At 38.4% G+C, this 20,277-nt stretch overlaps 1 long non-coding RNA gene across 1 annotated transcript in view; it reads right to left on the minus strand.

Annotated features, from left to right (window-relative positions):
* Positions 1-2,101: 2,101 nt before the first annotated feature.
* The window catches only part of LOC132106965 (uncharacterized), a 41,793-nt gene continuing 23,617 nt past the window's right edge, over positions 2,102-20,277 (minus strand). Inside the window, exons 2-3 of the long non-coding RNA XR_009424212.1 lie at positions 4,571-4,670; positions 2,102-2,188 (exon numbers count right to left, since the gene is read on the minus strand). This is a non-coding gene — a long non-coding RNA (uncharacterized LOC132106965). The remainder of the gene's footprint in view (positions 2,189-4,570; positions 4,671-20,277) is intronic.

Genomic DNA, 20,277 nt, shown 5'->3' on the forward strand with positions numbered 1-20,277 from the left:
CATGGGAAATATGGTTTTCAAAAGACAAGTTGCTGTCTAATATAACACCCAGATTTTTGACTGTAGAGGAAGTAACAGTGCATCCGTCTAGTTGCAAATTGTAATCTACAAGATTCTGTGTAATGTTTTTTGGTCCAATAATTAATATCTCTGTTTTATCTGAATTTAATAGGAGAAAATTATTGGTCATCCAATCTTTGAAATTTTTAACACTCTGTTAGCTTAGATAATTTAGAAGTTTCATCTGGTCTCGTTGAGATATATAGTTTTTCTCTAACCTTTTCCAAATTGATGGGAGCAACCGCTTCTAATGTATTAGAGAAAATAGTGCCCATGTTGCAAGACATTTCGTCTAGTTCATGTGTATTTTTGGGTACAAATAGCAGTTGAGATAAATCAGGCAGGTTATTTGCAAATCTGTCTTTGGTGGCTGGAACAATAGTTCTGCCCAGATGGTAACGCTGAGCCATATAGTTAATATCAGTGATACGCAGCATGAACGATACAAGGAAATGGTCTGTAACATCATCACTTTGAGGTACGATATCTGTGCAGAGAAACACATGGAGTAGAGGTGGTGGGACTGTTAGCAGCGCGCTGTATACTTACCCTGGACTTGTGAGCATCAGCCCGGGAGGTTTCCAGCGCAATCAAAGGTAGACATACATCCGCCATTAAAGCAAGTAACACTGAGTAAAGCAATTTAATGTGTGTGAATAGAGTATTAGCAATGCAAGTGCGGTTAGCAGCAACCATGCTGCCGATGTTAACGGGCTATAAGCTAATAGCGGACCTGGGAGATCAAAATAAAACGAGTGATAATGAGGCGTTCTGATTGTTTTTGTTGTAGAATAGGATAGAGGATATATTCACATGTTATAGAATTGGAAATTATGGTGTATAAAATTGACTTTTAAGATAAAAAGTAGTCAATAAAAAGAATATAGTGACAGTGCTCAAACGCAGAACAAACGACAACAACAAAAGTTCACTCTTCTCTCTTTTGGCACATTGTATCTGCTCCCAGACCACGGATGTGTGTTCAATGCATCCTGGAATGCCTGAGAGCCCAGCCTTTTGGCAACCTGTGTCGATGTAGTGGTTGCTGCTGAGGAAGCTGGTCATCTTTCTTGCCAAAACTGAAAAGAATAGTTTCCCTTCCATGTTTAGCTAGGTGATGCTCCTGAACTGATTAATGTTCATGGTATTCTGCTCCTTAGGAGGAAAGATTCCAACTGCCTCTTTCCACTCAGCTGGAATGGATTGGTTCTTCCAGACAAACTGCATGAGCTTCCACAAGATCTTTGTCACTTGTGGGCAGTTCTTGTACACCTTTTATGGAAGCCCATTTGGACCTGGTGCTGAGGCTGATATGGCCTTTTTGAGGGCTTCTCTAATCTCACACAGCTTGGGTGGGGAGGTGTTGAAGGGGTTCCTTGGGGTATCTGGATGTGGGACATAACCTGGTGAGCCAAGTGGTGTATCTTTGGCTGCATCCGTATACTGGCCCTTAATATAATGTTCCAGATCCTCTTTAGTGATAGCCAGCTTACTGCTCTGCTTCTCGTCCAGCAGCTGACGGGCATATTGAAAGGGTCTGTGAAGAAGTTCTTCTTTTCCATCTCCTTCCATTTCCTCCGCCTCCTGATCCATTCTGCCCAGAGTAGCTTGACCAGACTCTGCTTAAGGTCATCCCATAACAGCTTGAGGCCTTCTTTTTCCTCTGGGGCTGCTTTGCTCCACCTCTTCCTCAGGTGATGCCTGTCTGATATGAGCAACTCGATGTGACTCTCCTGGTTGAGTCCGTCTTTTCTGTTCTGGGGGTATGGATGTTTGGTCGTACACTCTCCAAACCTCTCTCTGCCCTCCTCGTATATGATGTTTTCTATCAAGGTTAGCTTGCGCTCAACTGTTCCTCACAAAGAATACTGCAGCACTCCACTGAGGTGTTCGTCGAGCCTGCACCAGTCCTCTTGCATATTCGCCTTTGTTCACTTGATCTTGATGCGCCTTTCAGGAAGCTTGTGTTGGATTCCTGGTTGAATGACTTGTAAGTGGACAGTGCACCTCTCGCTCTCGAGGGTTGTCTCCTTCTCTTCTTCTTCATATGCTGGGGTTGCCCTCTCAGCACTGTCGGGACCTGCTGTGCTATGGTTTGCTACCAGGCTTTGGGTTCCTTCCATCTGACCTGCCGAAGCTGAGTTTTTACACTGAAGTCTCAACAGAGCGTTTAAATCAGGGGTATAGAAAATAACTATTTATATCTAAATTAGAATTTTGATAAAAAAAAAAAAAAACATACTAAGATTATAAGTGCACCTCAGGAAAAATGCTTTTCTTGACCCCTTAGCAGCTTCACTGCATTTTAACTGAAGCGTTCTCAACGCACTGAATTTCAGCCTTTTAATTCAGCTATTTTAATAAGAAATAGAAACATTCATCAAAGATGCATTCTCAAGTCATTGTAAGTATGAGTAGCCTCATTATGTCTGTATTTCTGAACCAGTTAAATAAAGATGCCAGTGTCATGTCATTGACCCTTCTGTAATAATGTTTGTTGAGACTGCCATATTATCAGATAAATGATTTTTTCCCACACAGGCTATTAATGTGCTCTTAGCTATTTCAGAAAAAGCCACCACTGAGTGGCATGTTAAAACAAAACAAAATATGGTTAGTTATTATTTATGGCAGCATATGGTTAGTCTCTGTCTGAGTGGAAGGTCTTGGCCTGCGACATTGATTGAATGCTCTTTTGGAGTAGTTATGAACCAACTTATGAATCGAGTTAAGCTACTTCATTCTTTTCATTCTTGAATTTTGTTTAAAGTTAAAATTTGAATGTTTGTTACATACAATTTAAATCATTACACATTATAATTAATTCTAAATTATAATGAAATTCATTTCCTGGGACTATTTCCTCTGGATATGATTACAAAAAGCTGTCAGAGACTTCTGTATAGGGCACTTCACCAAGTGTAATTTAAAGTTAACAGAAACATTAAGTGTTTTTTCCCCATTCTGCTCGGAAATCTTGTGATTACACAGTTAGCTGAGAGGATCTAATTGTACTGAAAGATGCCTGTGAGCGGTGAGGAAAAAAAAAACATTTGCATATTTGAAAAGTCTGTACATAACGATGCAAATTCCCTTTGAATTTTAGAGGCGACAGGCAGGCTGAACTTACTGTGCAATTATATCTTATTACCATACAGACCAGCATGCAATGCTTTTCATCCACCTGCCACCGACTATCCCACTCCAACAGCCCAGTGACACACACTTGCATACAACCACTTACTCACACACACTGCCTTCAGTGGATCTACATGCAGGATCTTCCAAAATTATTCGATCCAAGTCTCTATTAACAATGGAAGAGAGGATAAATATATTTAATATGTCTAAAGAACTGCCCTACATACAGTACTTTTAAAATAATTAAAAAGGAAGATCTTCACTACATTTTAGGACCTTTTTTTAAATAAAAACTGCCACTTGTAATGACATGAGGGTGAGTATAATTGTTTAATGAACTGCCACTTTAAAGGAATAGTTCCCCCAAAAGTAAATATCTGCTGAAAATGTATTCACGCTCAGTCTCTCTAAAATAAAGATGAGTTTGTTTCTTCAATGCAAGATTTGGAGAAATTAGCATTACATCACTTCCTCACCAATGGATCCTTTGCAGTTGATGGGTGCCGTCAAAATGATAGCTTCGAAAAATAATAATCCACAAGTAATCCACACGACTCCAGTCCATCAATTGCCATCTTGTGAACTGAAAAGTTGTGAACAAAATCCATCATTAAGGTATTTTAACTTTGAAACAGTGCCATGTTGTCATCTCACATCAAAATCCACCAACATATTTACTAAAAAACGGTTTGGGTTGTTATTGCTTGTAAATAGTAGTTTATCTTGCATATTTCTTTCTTGATTCATTTCACAAAAGTTTGTTATTTTCACCATTGAAATTAATTTATGCATAAATTAATTTATGCAAAATTATGCATAAGAGCTGGAGCAATGGTTTGAAATTATAATATATCATAATGAGAAATTTATAATAAACTTGCTGCATTTCACTTCACAAGACATTAATTGGTGGACCGGAGTGGTGTGGATTATACTTTTATTATTGTGATGATGCTTTTAGCAGCTGTTTAGACATTAGTCATTCTGATGGCACCCATTCACTACAGAGGATCCATTACTGAGCAAGTGCTTCATATCTCCAATTAACAAACACATCTACATTTCGTATGGCATGAGGGTTTTTTAATTTATTTCTTAATTTTTGGGTTAACTACAGTATTCCTTTAAGAGATTGTTATAACATTTAGCAATGCGCACAATATTCTTTAGCCCGTTGAAAAAAAAATTGATTGAAAATGCTTTCATACAAGGTTTCTGGAAAACTCAAACCTTGTAATCCTCGCCATAGGCTGTGTGCGTGCTTCCCCTCTCTCTCTAGCGTTAAACACACACATACACACTTACGCTAACTGACATCCTCTCATACTCGACATCTTGACTCGCAGCAGTCTTCGCTGCATTGACTCACTGTAATCTATTTCTCAGCAGGTCTCTGACACAGTCTGATCAGCTCCGGTACTCCACACATCCAGGCACAGTCCACGACTCTCAGGAGAGCAAATGTCTGCCTAAATGACAAAAGCACTGCATCAAGATGAAGTAGTTAGACCAAGTTGCTAGAAATCACCACTGCTCCCCCTAACATTACTCTTAAAACCTTAATTACATGGATGGATGGAGAGAGAGAGATTTTAATACAGAAAGTTTTTCTGCAATGGTCAATCTTCATCTTGCTTTATTTAACAAGCATTTAGTTTTGATACTCCTTATAAATAAATAATATTTTCATTATTTTGGATGTTAAAGCTACTGCCATGTTATGCATCCCACTTGAATGAGTGACCTGTTGTAATAACTAGTGATGCACTGAAATGAAAATTCTGCGCCGAAACCGAAACCGAAAATTTAGGATGCACTTGGCCGAAAACCGAAACTGAAGCCGAAAATGGCTTCTTTTAAAAACATATATATATATTGCTTGGATTTAATGGATCTGAATTGAAAAATCACAATATAATAATCAAACTTTTATTAACAGTTACATAACAAAACATAAAATATTTTTTACAATAAATATAAATAATAATTATTCTTCAAGTTTTATGTTCCATCAAATAAAATTGTTTTTTAAAAATTGTGCAAAAAAAATCCACAATTTTGGAGATTTTTGCAGAACAAATGTTACATATTGCAACTTTGGTGTCCTCTCGTATAGGGCTGTCACTTTTGTGAAAAAAAAAATCCTGTTCGATTTTTGAGACATAGGCAAAGTGTTCATTGAATAGTTAGTAAATTGCCTATATTTGGCGTTGATCCGTTTTTCAACGCCAAATATAGGCAAATCCACCAAAAACTAAACAGGCATTAGGGCGAACGTAAAGAGGGCGCTTGAGACGCGCACAAGTCAGCAATGTGGACTGCCATAACATCAATGAAAAACATTACTGAAGGCTACATTGATATTATGCACTAATAGGCTCTGTGTGTGTGTGTGTGTGTGTGTGTGTCTCAGAACCTGCAGTTGCTGTGTGACGCGCGTTCGCTGCGAGCGTATAGTGACGAGCTGGACGCGCTCCGAGAGAAGGCCGTTAAAATCGATTCCCTGTTTTCGTTTTCAAAACTTGTGTTGGTTGGTCCGATCAATTGTGCAGCTTTTGTGACAAGCTTTTTTTGATTGTGACAGCCCTTTGACATGCTTAATCTTTGATAGGCAGACGCATGATAACAGCTCGACCGTGAGTGAAACCTAAGCACTTGCTCACGGATGGGAGGGGCGGGTGACATTCATTTTCGGTTTACGTTTTCGGCTGTTTTTCTTTATTTCGGCCCGAAACCGATAATGCCATTTCGGCCGAAAATTTTCGGCGGCCGAAATTTCGGTGCACCCCTAGTAATAACAAATGCCCGACTCGGGGGTGCGAGTTTCCATGGTGCACTTGAAGGAAGCATAATTACCTGACACATCTTGGAACTATCAAAGGAGGTCGCAATGAACACGAACATGACATGAACTAGAAACTAAACTATAAAAATAAAAAAAGACATAAAACTACACTAATCATGACAAAAGGCCTATGAACAAAACGACCCAAAACCTTTCCAAATCATTAGAATTATACATCAATTAATTCTGGTCCTTGAATCGCATTGGCTGAATGGCATTAGTCCTAATATGCAGTCCTAAAGCACTTTTCACTGTTTGTATCACTCCACTAAAAAAACAACAACATTTTCTAACATACAAATCTATTCAAAGGGGGAAATGTATAACTATTGGGTTATATCAATTATAATTGAATTTAAACAGTATTTTTCTGGTGCAAAAATCTATGAGGGTCTCTAAGTTAATGCATTAAACCTACAGTACATAAATGTACATTAAAAAAAGAAAATGTGGTTACACTTTACTATAAGGTCTCAATAATTAATGTTAACTTATGCATTAATTACAATTACTATATTATTTATTTATTGTTATTAAATGTTAGCTAATAAAAATATAACTGTTCATTGTTAATTCATCTTAGCTCAAGTCTATTGAGTCAATTTAACGCCTTATATATATGCAAAAAAATTACGTTTTGCAAAAGAAAATAAAGTTTTGCAAACGAAAATTAAAGTATTGAGGAAAATAAATTTTCTTTTTGCAAACAAAACTAAAGAATTGCAAAACATAAATGAAACAGCGCGAAAGCAATGATTTTGCAATACATATTTTCTATTAATTTATCTGCAGCGCTGATTTTATTTTGCGTGTCAATCTAGTTTGAGCTTACAATACCGTTTTCCCTTTGCGCTTCACTTTTCTGCATGCCTCTCTTTGTGGCACTGTTTTGACGTGGGGGTGGAGTCAAGGGATGGGGGCGTGTACAACATGCCTCCCTGGAAGTGACGTCATCGGCCCGAGACACAGCTCACTGATCCAGGTCCTGTCATGATGAGCAGAGACTTTCGAGTGGATCGTTTCTTTTTATTCAATAGCATTAAAACATTCATGTTTTCGTTTTATTTACTTTATTAACAAATGTATGTGTATTAGCAGCATTTGCTCAAGTTAAAGAAGTTGTTAGCGTGAACATCTGCTGTTTATTTCTCTCAATGTGCACACTTTTATAGCATTAAAATGTGTATTGTTTTATTTGGTTAACTGCAAGTGTTTGTTTAAAATCTCTTAACTTGTGGAGGATGCCAGCGCACAGAAGCGTTCTTTGCTCACATTAGTTCAGAGTTACTGCTAGTTTTAATGTAAAATAATGCAATTCACTTCATAAATTATAACTTACATCATTAAAGAGGTCTACGAGTCAAGTTTCCTATCGATCGCAAATTAGTTTTTCATTTGCATAACTACTGGCATAAATTAATAAATGACTGTCATTGTAAGATAAAAAATGTTTTTATACTCGAGTCTTTTTAGTTTAGTTTTGTCGTGGCCACGAGAATAATTCTTGGGAACGTGATAATGTCGTGGTCACGAGTTTAATGAATAAACAAACCAGGGTGACCAGAGCAATCTAAGATTATCAAAGATTAATAAAATATTTTTTATCCATCCCACAGTCCGTTGATCGTGTCTTTTTATAATATATGTTCATGTAAGGCTATTATTATTTTTCAGACTATAAGTCGCACCTAAGTATAAGTCACATCAGTCCAAAAATACGTCAAGATGAGGAAAAAAACATAAGTCGCACTGGACTATAAATCATATTTATTTAGAACCAAGAACCAAGAGAAAACATTACCGTCTACAGCCGCGACTGTACCCTCTCGCGGCTGTAGACAGTAATGTTTTCTCTTGGTTCATTTCTCTTGGTTCATGTCAAATTAATTTTGATAAATAAGTTGCACCTGACTATAAGTAGCAGGACCAGCCAAACTATAAAAAAAGTGCGACTTATAGTCGGGAAAATACGGTATATATAATATATCCAAGTGTATACTGCACACTGCTGGTGGTTGAGGAGAGACACACATGATTGTACAGCGCTTTGGGTGGACAACAATACACAATAAAGCTCTATATAAATGTATCATTCATTTATTCATTGATTCATATAGGCTAACCGTATATAATTGATAATAGAATTATATTAATTAGGGCTATATTTTTATATTTATTGTTATGCTTACTTCCCCTTTCAATTCGTGTATTGCTTACCTAATTAACGTTCTGTGACAAATGAGTGTTTTCATTTACAAATGAAACTAGCGAATTATTCATTTATAATTCTACTTATAAAAGTGTGCACATCGAGAGAAATAAACAGCAGTGTAACGAATTAAAACTCCATGATCACGGGAAGAAGGAGGCGGGAACCGGCAGACAATCAAACAGACTTTTAATTACAAAATAAACACAAAACAGCGCAGACCTGGATCAGTGAGCTGGGTCTCGGGCCGATGACGTCACTTCCAGGGAGGCATGTTGTACACATCCCCGTCCCTTGACTCCACCCCCACGTCAAAACAGTGCCACAAAGAGAGAGTGCAAAAATGAAGTGCAAAGGAAAAACGTTATTGCAAGCTCAAACTAGACTGACACGCAAAATAAAAGCAGTGTTGCAGATAAATTAATAGATATGACCATGGAAAATATGTATTGCAAAATCATTGCCTTCGCGCTGTTTCATTTATGTTTTGCAATTCTTAATTTTTGTTTGCAAAGAGCAAATTTATTTTCTTCAATATTTGCAAAACTTTTTCTTTTGCAAAATGTAATTTTTTTGCGTATATATACGGCATTATTTTGACTCCATACAAGTCCATGAAATACTGTTAACAGATTAAAAAGATAAACAAATTTTTATTAATTGTTGAATTTGATTAATTGTTAATTATAGGACCTAAAAACTCTGCATGTAATAACCTAGAACACTGTCTAAGACTTGATGGCTGCTTCGTCAATTCTTCGTCATCAGTTTGGAACCTAGGTGTGCTATTTGATAGCAATCTTTCCCTAGAAAGCTACGTTTATAGCATTTGTAAAACTGCATTTTTCTATCTCAAAAATATATCTAAATTACGACCTATGTTCACGATGTCAAATGTTAATCCATGCATTTATGACCTCAAGGTTAGATTATTGTAATGCTTTATTGGGTGGTTGTTCTGCATGCTTAGTAAACAAACTACAGTTAGTCACAAATGCAGCACCAGGAAGTATGACCATATTAGCCCGGTCCTGTCAACACTGCACTGGATCCCTATCAAACATCGTACAGATCCTTTTCCTATTTGGCGTCTAAACTCTGGAATAAACTGCCTAACATTATTCTGGAGGCAGACACACTCTTGCAGTTTAAAACTAGATTAAAGACCCATCTCTTTAACCTGGCTTACACATAACATACTAATGTGCTTCTAATATTCAAATCTGTTAAAGGATTTTAGGGTGCATTAATTAGGTAAACCGAAACCGGGAACACTTCCCATAACACCCGATGTACTTGCTACATCATTAGAAGAGTGGCATCTACACTAATATTAGTCTGTTTCTCTCTTATTCCAAGGTCACCGTAGCCACCAGATCCAGTCTGTATCCAGATCAGAGGATCACTGCAGTCACCCGGATCCAGTACGTATCCAGACCAGATCATGGATCAGCACCCAGAAAGGACCTCTACTGAAAAACAGCGGAGACCAGGACAACTAGAGCCCCAGATACAGATCCCCTGTAAAGACCTTGTCTCAGACGACCACCTGGACAAGACCACAGGAAACAGATCATTCTTCTGCACAATCTGACTTTGCTCCAGCCTGGAATTGAACTACTGGATTAATCTGGTCAGAGGAGAATTGGCCCCCCGACTGAGCCTGGTTTCTCCCAAGGACTTTTCTCCATTCTGTCACCGATGGAGTTTTGGTTCCTTGCCGCTGTCGCCTCTGGCTTTCTTATTTGGGGTCACTTCATTTACAGCGATATTGTTGACTTGATTGAAAATGATTGCAGAGACACTATTTAAACTTGAACTGAGATGATGACATCTCTGAATTCAATGATGAAAATAATGTAGCCTAGTTAAAAAAAAAAAAAGTTAGAAAGTGAGATGACATAACTGAATCCAATGATGAACTGCCTTTAACTATCATTTTGCATTATTGACACACTGTTTTCCTAATGAATGTTGTTCAGTTGCTTTGACGCAATGTATTTTGTTTAAAGCGCTATATAAATAAAGGTGACTTGACTTGACTTGACTAAAAAGAAAATTAAAGTGAAGTTGTACTAAAAATAAAAATAAGAGGTCTTGCCCTGGAACAAAGCCGTTATCAGTCTCTCACAGTACCATTTTGGCTTCTCTTATGTGCTGTATCGTTTTCCTTTCACAGCTTGGTGCAATTTAATACTGCTCATTTATCTGCTATCGTTGAGAGACAAAAAAGTCTTTAAGAAAAAAGTGGGTCTATTTTTATGACAGATAAACTTTTTTTCCCCTCACAAATCTAAACATGGCTCATTAAAAATTGTTATTTCCCTAGAGATGTCCTTTCGAAAAATGAGCAAAAAAATCTTCAAATAAATTTCTCATTTCTTAAGATAAATGCTTTTTTGTACATCCTAGGATTTCTTCTCTAATATCAGTGTCCTCATTGTGCTGCTTCATCATATCAAATCCAGAGGGAGGACTCTTGCTGAAGTGCACACACACACACATAAAGGCCTCATGCACACTGGCACATTAGTAAAACCTGCATACAATCATTAACTCCTTGTGTGTTTCAATATTTCATAGTTTCTACCATGCATTAGTCAAAAACTGAAAATATTTTTTTTCACTAACTCAACCCCAACTCTCACTTGAAGCCTCTATCACACTGCCATCAATTGTTATCATGTAATAAAACCTGACTTTAATATCTGTCTTGGAAGGGACAGATCAGCCAAAAAGCCAGTTGGAACTCACTGTCTTTCACTGTATAGTCAAAAACAGATTTTTTTTTTCTGAATATCTTCATTTGTGACCCTAGACCACAAAACCAGTTATAAGACAACAAATAAGCTTTCCAACGGTTTATGATCTGTTACGATAGGACAATATTTGGCTGAGATACAACTAAATCTGGAATATATTGAGAAAATTTCAATATCAATTTGACCCATATACTGTATTGTTGGCTATTGCTACAAATCAGGGTCCGTATACCATTTTTGATCCGAATACCATTTTTTTATTGAGCTTCGGAGGGAGGGAGCTGAACATATTCTTCTCTCTAATAAAGGCAGGAATCTGTGTGTCTGTCTGTCTGTTTGCATTTTTATTATGTCGAGAAGCATTCATCCAATCTACTCCACGCATGGCGGGTTATGTTGCTGCGGTCCCAAGGGAGTGCAATGTCGCATTTTGGTGCAGTATGAACACACGACACATTCAGAATTAATAAACTTTTAATAAACTACAGAGCAGCGCCTAACAGGGACAGGGCTTATGCTCTGAAAACGGACACTGCAATAGTGATACAAAACACACAGGTCTGTTAAGAGCAATACTTTTAATATAGACAAACTATTATTGGGCTGGCCTACTGTAATTTTTTCTAAGCAAATTAAGTTCACATTTTTATCATGTGTAAAATTACAGATTAACATGGCGGATAAATGCAACTTGTTTCTTTTTTTACACCAACAATATACTATAGGCAAACTACTTGCAGAACTTGGGTGATTTTTCAAACTTGATGTGCTGTTGTGGAAGGCCAGTTACAAATCGCATATCTGATACACTGACTTTGCCTTGTTCTCACTCAATTTAAAGTGCTCCCACACAGCTGAGGTCTTCAGTATTTTTGTCTTCTCTTCCAGATGAACTGAATCATGACGTTCAATCATAAATGGTTCATAAGCAGCCTCTCTACAATCGGGCCGAACAGTTCTCTTTGCTTAACCGCTCCATTCCATGCCAATTTGGGCCAGTCAGCACGGATACAGTTTCACTTTACACTGTGGAGCTTATAACGGAGCTCTTTGGAATGCAATATAAATAAGTCAGGAAACAAGACCAAAAAGAGAAAAGAATGAGAATGTTGCAAGCAAGATTCAAACTCAGATTACCCACTTGACAACCACAGCCTAATAAATCACCCATTGAAACAAAGAATATGTATATTTTACAAGAAGCCTAAATACTGTTTCATTATTCCTTAATTACACATTTATTACAATGTGTTACTTGATATTTTTTTGCAATCATTTGTGAAATTGAATAGCAATTTCTTTGTAGTAAATAAAGCTCAAAGGGGGAATGTATATAAATAATTACAATTAATTATGATTAATTACAATTATTTATATGAGCTGCCTATAGTAACAGTAGCAGAACTAAATTGCCATCATCTGTTTGTCCAGCTAACATTTAGCGTAATTTCATATAAACTCTAAGAAAGGATATATTCGTGGCCACAGAAAACAACCTTCTTACAGTAGCCTAATAATGCGTTAGAGCATGTAGCAAGGATCAAATTGTAAAGGGACAATTAATTTGCAAGGCAGAATCAGAAACTCATGCAATTTGTGCACAAGGGTTTTATTAATTAATAACTAACACAAACTAGGCTAACAAACAAACAAATATACATGCATTCATGAAATCATCAGGAAAAACAGAATTAAGCAATGAAAAGAGTCAGTTAACCCCAAGAGTAAAACCATCAGTGCTGTTTTAGAACGGCGTCTACAGCTTATACTAAACATCTGTTTCATTTAGTTAAATGTATAATACTTACTTGCATTGCCTTAGCCTGGAACGATGTCGGGATGCAGTCTTTGATGAAAGTCTTGATGGTTTGGAGGTTCGGTGATGTAGGAGTCATGATCACCTTCTTCCGAGTTTGAAGAGTGATAAATTCCAAAGATGTTCTGACTCGATGGTGATTGGGAATTTCTTCCCAGTGGAAAGTGAAAAAGAGCTAAGAGAGACATCAGCTGAGATCCTAGGATCTTTGGTAGGATCTTTGGATCTTTTTGGAATGGAAAGTCAAGGCCAAGGACCTGGTACGTGCTTAGAAGTCCAAGAGAGTTCTAGCTCATCCTCCTCATTCTCTTAGGATCTAAAAGAACCAAAGACTAAAGGCGGGTCACTGATGTGAGGCCTTTAAGGTCTGAGAAGATTCACGCCCGAAGGACGTGTGTTCATTCAAAGTAATTCATTCCTATGAACTAATTAGGAAAGAGTCCATTTTTATGAGCATTGTGTGTCTTTACTAAGGGTAAATTAATTGCGATTTGTGCTCTGCCAAAAATACTTTGGACAAAAAAACAGTGATATCAGCATTAGTTGCTATAGAACCAGGGCCTGTTCTGACTTTCTGAGGTGTTAGATGCATTTTGGGGAAAGGGTCCATAGACTATATTCATAGTTGGTCTGTTAAATGAGGGATGTTACTGATTGGTTCAGACGCTACATCTGACAGAACATAGTTTAAAAGTGCAAGTCTAAATTTATCACACCTTTGTCAAACCTTCCACAGATCATTTGCAGTTTCTTCTATCATCATCCACCCTTTTGTCACTCAAATTTCCTATGACTTTTTTCTGTACAGCAAAGGAGCCATTATCGAAATGTCAAAGCTCTTTTCCATACATTTGAAAATGCATAGTGATGTATGGCTGTCTCGCTCAGTCAATTTTGCTTGGTGAGTTTGAAAACAAATTATATATCAGATCCGGTGTTCTGTTGATTTGTCCTACGCTGTCAGATTTTCCTACCTTCCACTAAAACAGTGGGTAGTACAATTTGACAACTAAAAAATGCTACTGTAAAGTTATGGTTTATTAACGTCTACACCTACCACAACCCTAAACCTACCCTTACAGTACTGCAAATACAGTAATTATGTGTTATATTTGCGGTTGTAGCTAGAAGGGATACAGCTACAGGAAACCAACAATTAATATTCTTTTCTACCAATTAGATGCGTTTTTATTAAAGTTTACACCTAAACCAACCCTAAACCTACCCTTACAGTAATGCAGATACATTAAATATCGTTGTTTAGCATGAGATAAAGGACGCGATATTGATGTGCACATGCGCAGTAAACCCGGGTAGGAAAATCTGACAGGATAAAATGTCAGGACACCGGAATTGAACTCAGAGGCTATCCAAAAACTTTAAACGCACCAAAGTACAAAAATACTACTACTAAGAAGTGTTGTTTTATCATGTCTTAACTTGTCTGGGACACCATCTGTGCCAAAAGTAATCAGTGGTGTTCCCTCAAACAAAAAAAGCACATGTTTCCTCAGAGAATTTGTGCTAAACAGGCCACGACTCTGACAGACATTTTCAATGTAAAACACTTCAGTCCTACATCATCCAAAAATGAGTTTTGTGTCAGAGTGTGACATATCCGCTTTAATTTACCACTTCATTAGCCATAGCTTAACAGGACAACAGCAGAAACGGTTTTCAGCATTTTAACTCACAGGAACAAACATATCCAGCCTTAAAAACAGGACAGTCTCTCTGTGTCTGTCTCCACCAGTAACTGCAATAGGCTGGCGACAAATCTGTTCTGAGGCAAAAGACTGAAAGGCTCTGTTGGACAACACATCAGTCAGTCGTAAAGGAGCATGCTGTCTTTTCTCTCACGCAGTCTCTTCTTTGTCTGTTATTCCCTTTTGTGGCTTTGCTTTGTTCTTGCTGTTTGTTCTCCCTGCTTGCAGACGGAATAAAAGTTTTATAACTTCTGTCTGTCTGTGTGTCTGTGCATCTGTCTGTCTGTCTGTCTGTGGATAAAATGGATGCCTAAGAGAAGCAGGAGAGATAGAACTGGGTCAGGATTCACATCTGTTTCAAACAGAAGGGGTCTTGCTAAAATCTATGGAGACGGAAGGCAGAGAACATTTCAAAGGCAAGTTGAGCAGTTTACCCTTTTCCAAAACAGTCAGCCACTATCTTCTTTACTAGTAACAGGACCATTTAATGCAGCCCAGTTGAATTTAGAGCAAATCAACTCAGTGATGCATAAGAGTTTACTCAATAAACAATAGAAAAAATATTGTAAAAAATTATTAGAAATTTACTTATTCCAGTTTGTGATTTTGATTCAAGGTACACATTTTTAGTAACTGTGCAGTTAAATCTCATATTGTATTTTCAGAAAGTTTTTCTCCCCAAATTTGTCACTACCGAAACATAGTAATAGAACTTATTTCGAGAGACATCAGCTGTGCTGGTATTTCCTTGCAGCTGACTTTATTAGCACCAGTATGTCTCCACCAGTCTTTCACAGTTTAAGGGATCGAGCAATGTCAGAGTAAATTAGCTGCTTGTAGTCTTAATCTACACTAGCACGTTTGTGTGGTCTGTCAGTTCAACTGGCTTGAGGGAGCGGATGGCAGTGGCCCGTGTTGGCCGGAGAGCATGCTGGGAATGGTTCGGTACTGCAGCTGAATTGTTTGCCTCTCTGTGTCAGATACAGCTAATGTAGCCCCCGGCCGACCACATGGCTGACACTGCGGTAATTGATCTGTAAAGACTGTCGAGAACGACACATTGAAATACCAAATCACAACTGACTCTGCAACTCCCTTATTGTCACTGTTTTTGTCTTCGCATGCGTGGGTTTGTGCAACCAAGGGGCTTTTGGGAAGAAGGCATTGATGCATTGGCCTAAGGCCCTTTCGCTAATCAGGTTGTGGGTAATATCATTCGGTGACCTTTTCTCTTAATAACAAATTTTTCCACAGCTTAATCCCCAAACCCCTCCCTCTCCATCCTTCCCCTTCTCCTTCCCTCTCCCTCCTTCTCTCCGTCTCTCCTGCATTACTTCAAACGCAGCATAATCTTGTGTCTCTGATTGCATTAGTTATGATAGGAAGGCAGCGCTCTAATTTGAGTCAGTATGGGGAGGAGGTGCTCTGATTTCATTTTCTCTGGCCTTGTCAGGGGGCATTTAAATAAAGGAATCTTCAACTGCAGGAAAGATGCTATCACCAAGATGCAGATATTGATGCAATTTCAGAGTTTTAATTATTAGTCGTCAACTGATGCATAGGTTTTAATGGTTGATACCAATACAATCTCTTAGAGAGCAGGGGGGCTGACGTAAAGCCATTATGCACATTGTATAAGAACAATTGCTGAAATAAAACGTATATTTATTTTACATATTTACATTTACCTTTTAATCATTTAGCAGATGCTGTTATCCAAAGCGACTTACAAATGAGAACAATAGAAGCAATCAGATTAACGAGAACAACAACAGTATACAGCAACATATTTACCTTAATTATATAGTCAATGAATAAATATGAAAAAAGAACTTGATAGAAAATAAATAAATCTGTAAAATAAATAGATTTATTTAGATGGCAACTTTGTGAATATATAATTCTATTCCACAAAGAAATTTTGGCAGATGAAAAATAATATAAAAATGCCAAATATTGTTGTGTTTAAATACCCTGTCTTTTGAGTTCCTCCTTGTCCGTGATTGATGTTAGTTAATGTGTTAATGTAGTAGTGTTGTCTATTGTCTATGTTATTGCTATCGATGTTCAGTAAACTCCTCTTTTGATTAATACCCTCCTCGAGCGCTTGATTTTTACGCTAGCATACACACAACTGTAACAACGAAATTCTCATTTTGTTCATGACAGACGTACCCTTTTAGTCACACTCGCTTACAAAGTGGAGATTTTCAGTAATTTCCAGTACGATGGCCTAAACAACGAGAGTCCAATTAAATCAACAAATGCCATATTCATGAACCTATCATGCATACCCATAATAGATTATTAAATAATTCATTAGCGATTAAAGTGAGTAATTAGTATTGAGAGGAGTATGATAAAGCAGCGCACTGAAGGTCAAAGAGGACCTGATGGAGAGCAGCCTCACTCATTGGGAGGCAGAGTGCCATCCACCGAGTCAGTGCACCCTGCTAATGAGAACATAATGTAATCACAGTGTGCCTGAAGGTCAGCGTGGGGCTCAGAGAAATATTCCTCTTTCTCACTACGAGGAACCAAATGCAGGCAAATTCAATTAAACAACGTAATCTGGGGGCAGTTCCATTTCTGCGCCGAAGAGGAGGGAAGTGGACAGAGACAATCAAGGGCAAGCAATTTCAAGGGCGTAGAAAACATTTCAAAATTACACTGTGTAGCGTTTCCTGAGCCTGGAATGAAAGTTTGAATTGTGTGCTTGTGAAATCAGAGGAAATTACTAACCCTACAAGCCTGATGAAAGATGACGTGAGATACATGGTAAGCTACTCTGTTCTGTTCACCAGTTCACTGTCAGATGCACTCTCAGAAATAAAGGTATGAAAGCTGTTAATGGGGCAGGTACACCTTTGTACCTAAAGGGTCCATACATATGAATATCTAAAGTGTACTTACTAGTACCTAAAATGTACAAATAGATCATTTTGAAAGGTACCACCCCAGTAACAGCTTTTGTATTTTTTATTTTTTTTTTTTTTGTGAGAATGTGCAATGAAACTATTACTGACACATTTTTGTTTATATTAATTACTTGTATTAATCAATGGAGGTTTAATACTGAATGCACCTAAATGATTTAATTACAATGATTGAAAAATTATGCATACATAAGTATTTCAATTTGTGTCAGATAGGTTGATTTTTATTAAAACTAAGAGTCTTTTTAATTTAGTTTAAAACAGTGCCTTTTTTTACTAAGACTTTATTTTTGATAGTTTGAAAATTACTTTCTTTTTTATGTACTCACCCCAAACCCAGACTTTGAAAATCCATCATACAAAAACAAAATATCTGTTCAAAACTATGATACAAAGAATGATACAAACTGATATAATTTCTGTATTTTTTTTTTCAATTGTATTTTCAAAAAATAACTGATTTATTATTTCCACTACACCACATTTTTTTTTGCCCCAATATAGTTTAAGTTAGTGAGTGAGAAAAAGATGTAAAAGAAGAAAAAGTTCAAGTATGATACATAAAATCACAAGCTTTTTATAAAATTGCAGAACATTTTTGTGCCATTCTGAATCAAGCTGTCAAGTTTTGCAAGGAATGCGAAAATATTATTGAATTAAAATGAGATACATTAAATGCTATGATATTAGCCTTGGTCAGCCATTCTTAAATATTAAATGCTATTTAAAATAATAATAATAATAATAATAATAATTTGTGAAAATGGTGACGTCATGGCTATTTCGTGTTCAGAGTATAATCTAGTTATGTGTGCAGGTACATAGTGTTTCTTCACAAAGTGACATCGCCAACTACTGACCTGTCATGCACATTACAGCATTTTTATTCATTTCACAGATCTATCATTGCTGTCTCACAACCAATTTGTGTGTATTTTACGAGGTGGCTTATTCGTACGAATTTGTATGACCTCACTCGCACGATTTTGTACGATTTGTCTAAACCCCAGTGATGGTTAGGTTTAGAGGCGGGTTAGGTGTAGGTCATTCGTACAAATTTATGCGCCACCTTGTAAAATATGTACGAATTGCCCTGAGATCGGGTTGGATCTATATGAATGATTGTTTTTGACAACGCTGTCATATGTATGCAAAACATCTCAAAAACACAAAGGAAAAAGTTTCGTTGTTGTGTAAACGTACCCTAACACTCTGACCTTAACTGCGTAAATGAAAAACACTACATTTAGTCTCTTGTTTGGATTTCATTTCTGCAGGTTGTGCCATAGCCCCTACACACACCTAGCACCTAGCAAGCACACTGGAACAATGTACAGCGCCTCATGCATATAAATCAGAAAACAAGGATGAGTGGACACTGATTGAGTTACAGTTGGATGTTATTAACCACAAAACCCTCAAGTTCCACAAGGAAAACGATAAGCAAATGCGAGTTTCTGAAAAAATGTCTCTAGGTTACGTATGTAACCCTAGTTCCTCGAGGGAACGAGACGCTGCGTCGAAGCGCTTTGGGGAACGCGTTCAGCGTACGCGACTCTGAATATCATGTGTAATCAGTCCAATGGAAGGGCGTGACGTCACCGACGTGGTGACGTAAGCGACCAGGAAGCTATAAAAGCACGTGCCACGCAGCTGGCGTCAGCTTCGAGTACCAGCAAGCGCCGGCAGGGGTGCCGGGGGTATGGCTCCGAGACGCAGCGTCTCGTTCCCTCGAGGAACTAGGGTTACATACGTAACCTAGAGACGTTCCTCTTCAGGAACTCGAGCTGCGTCGAAGCGCTTTGGGGAACGAGTCCTAACGCCGCCAGACTACCAAACCCCTGCCTGGTGTGTATCCGAAGAGCACAGCTCAGGACAGGAGGACAGAAGCGCCTGGAGTGACTGGCATATCTAGGCCATAGAACCTAACAAATGTGGAGGGCGTGGACCACCCCGCAGCGTTGCAGATGTCCAGCATGGATACACCTGCTAAGAAGGCCTTAGAGGCCGCCATACCCCGAGTAGAGTGAGCCTTGACTCCCGACAGCGGGGGACGACCAGAGGACTCATAGGTGACGTTGATAGCCTCGACTATCCAACGACTAATAGTCTGCTTAGAAGCAGGAGAACCCCTCTTGGGGGGACCGTAGCACACAAGCAATTGGTCAGTTTTTCTCCACAGGGCAACTCTGTGGACGTATGCGTCCAGTGCTCGAACCGGACACATACAGTTTAGCTTCGCCTGGTCGGGCTCCCGAAAGGGAGGAGGACAGAAGGCCTGCAGCACTACAGGTCGTGGTGTAACAGAGGGAACCTTGGGAACATATCCCGCTCGAGGGTATATGAACGCTTTAGTCATGCCTGGTGCAAACTCAAGATAAGAAGGGGCCATCGAGAGGGCCTGAAGATCTCCTACTCTCCGCAGAGAGGTAATAGCCAACAGAAAAGAGGTTTTAAGTGTGAGATGTCTGTCTGAGATATCTTGAATAGATTCAAACGGGGGTTTGCACATAGCCTCTAACACCACAACCAAGTCCCACGGGGGAATACGGGACCGTACTGGAGGTCTCAGCCTCAGTGCACCGCGGAGGAAACGTGTAACTAGGGGGTGTCTTCCCAAAGACTGACCGTCGAGAAGGGTGTGGTAGGCCGCAATGGCCGCCACGTAGACCTTCAGAGTAGAGTGGGTCAACCCTGCAGAGAGCCTAGCCTGTAGAAACTCCAGAACTGTACCAACTGGGCAGTTTGCTGGGTCTAGCTGGCGGTCTCTGCACCATGAAGTGAAAGCTTCCACTTCAGGGC

This window comes from Carassius carassius, chromosome 27, assembly GCF_963082965.1.
Source record: "Carassius carassius chromosome 27, fCarCar2.1, whole genome shotgun sequence".
Classification (NCBI taxonomy): domain Eukaryota; kingdom Metazoa; phylum Chordata; class Actinopteri; order Cypriniformes; family Cyprinidae; genus Carassius; species Carassius carassius.